We start from the raw sequence: 6,946 nt of genomic DNA, 5'->3' as shown, positions 1-6,946 counted from the left end.
ATAAGGTTTTCCCTGGCCAATTCTTTGAGAAGTGGATGGCCTCTTCCTTCTTCCTAGTCTGTCTCAGTCTGTAAGCTGGGCTGTTACCTGTGCACAAGGTGCATCTCGCTGGGTTTTAAACACCAGAGGCTCAGCCTCAAAACTCATGTCTATATGTCACCACAGTAGGACAAACTGACAGACAAGTTTGTCTTGATGTTGGAGACCTCTCGTATCACCCCCATCTGGGTCCCTGTGGCTGACTGTACCTCTGTCTGTCTTCCTGGCTTTTAATCCCCTTTCTCCTCTCTTCTGGCCTGCTGCTTTGGGCGTCCCTGAGTTGTCCCTGGGGCTGACTGATCTTCTGTCTGTTTTCCTGGCTTTTATCCCCTTTCTCCTGCTCTTCCGGCCTGCTACTCTGGGCAGGCCTGAGTTTCCTCTCCTCACCTAATCCCTTCAGCATTTAACAAATGGTGCTGGCAAAACTGGATATCTACCTGTAGAAAAATGGAACAAGACCCATACCTCACCCCATACACAAAAACAAACTTAAGCTGGATCAAAGACTTAAATGTAAAACCCAAAACTATAAAATTCTTCAAAGATAAAATAGGGGCAAATCTGGGAGCCCTAATTTACAGCATAAATAGACTGTCAAGCATAACCCAGAATGTGCAGGAGATAGAAGAGAAGCTAGATGACTAGGACCTTTTAAAAATTAAATTCTTGTGCACATCAAAAGATTTCATTAAAAAGATAAAAAGAGAACCCACATTTTGGGAGAGAATATTTGCCTATGACATATCTGATAAAGGATTGATCTCCAAAATCTATAGAAAACTTCAACACCTCAACACCAAAAAGACAAATAACCCAATTCACAAATGGGTAAAAGATTTGAACAGAGACTTAGCCAAAGAAGATATACAGGCAGCCAACAAACACATGAGAAATTGCTCATGATCATTAATCATTAGAGAGATGCAAATCAAAATAACAATGAGATATCATCTCACTCCAGCAGTAATAGCAAAGTTCAACAGGTCAGAAAAGAACAAATTCTGGTGAGGTTGCAGAGAGATTGTAACTCTTCTGCACTGCTAGTGGCATTGTAAAATGGTACAACCATTGTGGCAAATGGTATGGTGTTTCCTTAAAAAACTGAAAATAGAAGTACCATTTGACCCAGTGATTCCATTACTAGGAATATATGCTAAAGAGGTGAGAGATAGCACATGAACAGACATATGTACATCTATGTTCATCGCAACACAATTCTCTATAGCAAAGAGATGGAAACAACCTAACTGCCCATCAACGGATGAGTGGATAACCAAATTACAGTATATGCACACAATGGAATACTATGCTACATTAAAGAAAAATGAGGGATACGTAAATCATCTCACAACATGGATGAACCTGGAGGACATTATGCTGAGTGAAATAAGTCCGCAGAAAGACAAGTACTGTATGAGCCCATTACTGTAAAAAGACAAAGAGGGGTTTGCTTGGGAAAGGGAACTCACTTAGTAGGTTACTGGGATGGGGAGGGAAGGGAAGGGATTAATTTGGGGCTAGTTGGGGCTTACATGCTGAAGTGAGGAGGGGGAGGGATATACGGGAATGATCTATGACCACCATGATAACATTTGGAAATGGGGGGACACCGAATTGTGCACATAAGAGATAGATGAAAGATGCTAATACCAACCAATGTTTCCACAATACTGCATTGTCATTAACACCAAACACCAGGCTACAGATAAACACATAAACACGTGATTTGATCAGACGGGGGTCAGTAAACAGAAGTATACTCTAGACCAAGGATAGATTCAGCTGAGGCTAATCTTGCACAGATACCAGTGATATAAAATACCTGCAGTCCTTACAGAAACAATAGAAGACAGACACAGAGTAATCCCTCACAGACAATCTGACACTATGGGAGAAAGATCCAACAGATCTACTACCTCAGGACCATAGTATTGGGGGCACCAGACTCAATTGGCACAACAAAATACATAAAAGCCTTGCTCCACATCCTACACTGGTGAGTAGCAGCTGGGGTCTTAAAAGCTTTCAAGCAGCCATCTAAGATAGCTAATGGTCTCCTAGAGTCAGAAGTGAAGAACTCCAAAAAAAACACTACCAATGCCAACCACTCAGGAAAAGATCAAATCTGGAGATCCTGGATAGAGTGGGAGGGAAAATGTGACAGCCACCAGCTGTCTGAGGGAATAAAGCCTCCAGCTTCAGTGGTCTGGGAGCAAGAGGCAGAGCTGAAAACCAAGGTCGAGGGGCTTTCACCCAGCCCCTAGAGCCTGGCACTTAGAACTCAGACTTCTAGCCTCCAAAACTGTAAGAAAATAAACTGCTGTTTGTTAAAGCCATCCCATTTATAGTACTTCTCCGTTAGAGTGGCATTAGGTAACCAAAACACTTCCTTAGTTGAAGTCAAGTGTCTAACAAATGACACATAGGTAGTTGGAAATGCCAAATGGTCTAACATCTAAAACTTCATGATTTTGTATGTTACTCAATTATTTATTAAAAATAAACTAGGTGGCTTAATGGAACAGCTAGAAATTGAGACATCATTATAAGGCAAGGACATAAATTTATTTCATTGCTATATCGTTCTTGAAATCTGAAATAAACTTTTTTTATGGAAGAGAAGGAGTCCTATTAGGAAGTAAAGGCAAGCTTATTCAAAGTACTTCAGGCTTTAGAAAATTAAATTAAGTGGATTTATCAAGCTTCGAGTATGCAAAACTTCAAGTGTGCAAATATTAAATAAAAGTGTCTTGTCTAATTAGGTATTACCCAGGTTGAAAGCAGATTTACGGACAGGTTTTGACGTGGTGTAATTATAGGCTATCACATAATCTAGGTGTAAAAGAAGCTTAATTCTGTAAATTTGCATACACTTGTGTTTTGTACTAAGAATAATGCTGCTTATCTAGTCTAAGGTTCATACTAGTATTGTGTTGTCCATAGCAAATTAAAATAATTTAATGGTATTTGTATTTTTATTAATAATATATGTACTTAGCCATGGTACATAATTTAGTATCAAATCACATAATCCGTAAACATATTTACTTGATTTATCATAGAAAGGAAATAATACAATCTCTTGAGCAAACTTAAAACTGTTATTTTAGTAGTATTAAAACTTCTGGTTATGTGCCATTCTGTCCTTTTATTTTAGAAAGGTCAGAACAAACAGAAATATGATACAGGGGAAAGAACTCTAGACTAGGAGTCAGGAAGTCTGGATTTTAGTGCCTTGATCTACAACCAAATAGCCCAGTGACCTTAGATGAACCGCTTAACCTTCTTGAGACTTAGTTTTTCTATAAAATAAGAAGGTTGGAGAGGTGATTTAAAAGTGCCTTCCATGACTTCACATATGTTGATGTGATTAGCCCAGTGTTTAGCACTGTAGATAATTCAAAAGATTATTACTACCTTTAGGGATCTCTGGTAGCGCAGTGCCTAAGGCACTTGACTGCTAACCTGAAAGCTGGCGGTTCAAACCCACCAGCCACTCCTCGGAAGGAAGATGGGGCAATCTACTTCTGTAGTGATACTGCCTCGGAAATCTAAGGAAGGGTTGCTATGAGTTGAGTCCGACTTGATGGCACATAACAACAATAACAACATTACTACCTTTAACTTCTTTTTTTCCCTCAGTCCTTTCCATAAATCCAAGCACATTCTCAATAAATATTTATTTCTGTATCTCCATTAACCAGCACAGAAACTGGAAAAAACTACTATCTATAAAAGCAGCCCTTCAGGACCATGGTCACAGGGGACATCAAGCTCAATTGGCATAATACACTACACAAAAACATTGTTCTATATTCTAAATTGCTGAGTAGCAACCGGGATCTTAAAAGCTTGCAAGCAGCCATCTGAGATGCAACAATTGATCTCTACTTGTCTGGAGCAAAGAATAAAAAAGAAAACCAAAGACACATGGAGTAATTAGTCCAATGGACTAGTGGGCCATGCAGACCTCAGCCTACATGACCAGAAGACCTGGATGGTACCTGGCTACCACGGTCAACTACTTGGAAAGGGATCAAAATAGGAGATCCTGGATAAAGTGGGAGAAAAGTGTGGAGCAAAACTCAAAATTATTAAAAAAAGAAAAAAAAAAACTCTTACTGGTCTGATATAGACTGGTAAAACCCCTGAGACTATGGCCCCTAGTCACCCTTCAGGCCTGGAATTGAGCTAACCCAAAACTGTAATTTTAAAGAAGGGTGGAGCTTACCTATTTTTAAGGAATCCAATCTAAAAAGGCACACATGTGAACAAGCTGCATTACAGTGTTATTGAAGTCCAAAAATGCAATAGAAATGTGTACTACTCATAAACACAGTACAGCTACAAGACCAATGAACAGTTCTTTAAACAAGACCAAATAAATTTAACTAAGCAGGAAACATCTCAATATCAGAGATCATTTTTTAAAAAATGATTAAGAACCAATCAGGCAATAGAGGAAATGGAATGTGTACTGGAGGCATGACATATCAATGTGTTCCATTTAGATGCAGGTACAATAACTATTGTCTTCCTTCCAAAGAGTGGCTGGTGAGTTTGAACCACCAGCCTTCTGGTTAGCAGTCAAATGCCTTAGGCACTACACCGCTAAAGTAGTTAATATAATTTTATATTTGTGAAGGGATAGGCATATTGATCAATGGAACTGAATAGAAATCTCAGCCACTAGCTGCTCCACAGGGGAAAGATGAAGTAGTCTGCTTCCATGAAGATTTATAGCCTTGGAAACCCTGTGGGCAGTTCTACTCTGTTCTAAAGGGCTGCTAAAAGTTGCAATCAACTCAACAGCAGTGGGTTTCATTATATGTGTGTGTGTGTGTGTGTGTGTATAAATTCAATTATTTAATTATTATGGTTGCATCCAAACAGAACGCATTGCTATGTCATGTCTCCAATACACATTCCGTTTCCTCTATTGCCTGATTGGTTCCTAATCATTTTTTTAAAAAATGATCACTGACAATAATTATACTTGTCACTGGTTTTCTACTCTTGAAAATCAGATTTCCTTAGATATGCCATTGCTTCTGAGTGATTTTTTTAAAACTGATGAATGACTTACTTAGAGTTGCTGCTGAAATACCTGTTACCTTTAATAATCCTTGATTATTATTATGTTGTTGTTGTTGTTGTTATGTGCCGTGGAGTCAAACCCGACTCATAGTGACCCCACCTTGGGTTTCCGAGGCAGTATCACTACGGAAGTAGGATTGCCCAACCTTCTTTCCGAGGAGTGGCTGGTGGGTTTGAACCGCCAGCCGTCTAGTTAGCATATCTATTGTATTTTTATAGATGTAGATCCCAGGCAGTGCATATTGTAAAGGAGGGGAAGTAAACTCTATCTCTCTGTGGAAGGAGTTCTAATGAATTCGTATCCATCTTTTATCTGTCTCAGTAGAGGAACACCATCAACAAGATGTATTGACACAGTGGCTGCAAAAATAGGCTCAAACATTTGTGAGAGTGGCTTAGGCCCAAGCAGTGTGTTGTTCTATTGTACATAGGGTTGCTATGAGCAGGAATGACAACAAGATATAGATATAGATAGATGTATAAACAGAGATATCGATGCAGATACACACACACAGTCTTAAACTGCATAATGTCCATCTAGGGAATGTACAATTGCATATATGTCCCTAGTCACAACCCTCCATACAGCCTGTTATATTAACAATTCAAGAACATACAATGGTTTGTAATAACAAACAGATGCAACTTTGCAACACACATCAAAATATTATTATTGTTGTTTTTCTTCTTATTGTTGTTGTTGTATTATAATATTAAAGATGTTTTAGTGAGTCTGGAAGTATTTCCTTAATGTTTTTTTACATGTAGAAAGGTACACTACATACCATATAATAAGACACACATTTGACTACCTGAAGTTAGATATGAATTTTACCTAACTGTGCCAATTTACATACAAATTAGACTTAATTATAGATTTAGGAATGGAATTCGTTCATAATCTAAAGACTGCTTGTATATAATATGGTGTCCACACAACATCCAAATCATGTAGTGTCCTATTTACAGAACATACTGTAGACTCTAAGTGATGTATATATAAAATTTATATAGTGAGTCAGAGTAGAACTGCCCACAGGGTTTCCAAGGCTGTAAGTCTTCATGGAAGCAGACTGCTTCATCTTTCCCCTGTGGAGCAGCTATTCAGTTCCCTTGATCAATATACCTAACCCTTCACAAATATCAAACTATATTAACTACTATAGTGGTGTAGTGCTTAAGGCATTTGACTGCTAACCTTCTGGTTCAAACCCACCAGCTATTCCTAGGAAGGAAGACTGGGCAATCTACTTCCACAGGGATACTGCCTTGGGAACCCAAGGAGGGGTCACCATGAGTCGAAACCCACTTGATGGCAATGAGTTTACTATACCTTTATATCATGATATGTGGAATAACAAGTGTTTTCACTGTATTTTTCTTTCTATTTTCCTTCCTCAAGAAAGGCTTATCTATCCTTGGGATTTTGCTATTTTATGTAAAATTTTAGAATCAGCTTGTTAATTTTCACTAAAAAAAATTTGGAATTTGGATTGGAATTTCATTAATTCTAAAGATTACTTTGAGGGAAATTCATATCTTTATGGTACTGACTTCATATACATGAAATGTATCATTTTTATATACAGGCCTTTTTAAAATATCTTTCAGTGAAGTTTTAAATTGTTTCCATATAGTTTTTTTTTTTTTCTTTTTTTATTAGGATTTGGGTGAAGATTTACAGAGTAAATTCACTTTTCATACAGCAGTTCACATATATTTTGTCTCATGTCATTGACCAAAATTTACAATGCAGCAGCTCCCCTCCCACTTCCTCCCCATAGTTACCTCCTCCCAGTGTCCATCCCTT

The sequence above is a fragment of the Orycteropus afer genome, unplaced genomic scaffold (assembly GCF_000298275.1).
Source record: "Orycteropus afer afer isolate SDZICR_OR568_19922 unplaced genomic scaffold, OryAfe1.0 scaffold00166, whole genome shotgun sequence".
Lineage (NCBI taxonomy): Eukaryota > Metazoa > Chordata > Mammalia > Tubulidentata > Orycteropodidae > Orycteropus > Orycteropus afer.
This window is presented reverse-complemented; position numbering follows the sequence as displayed.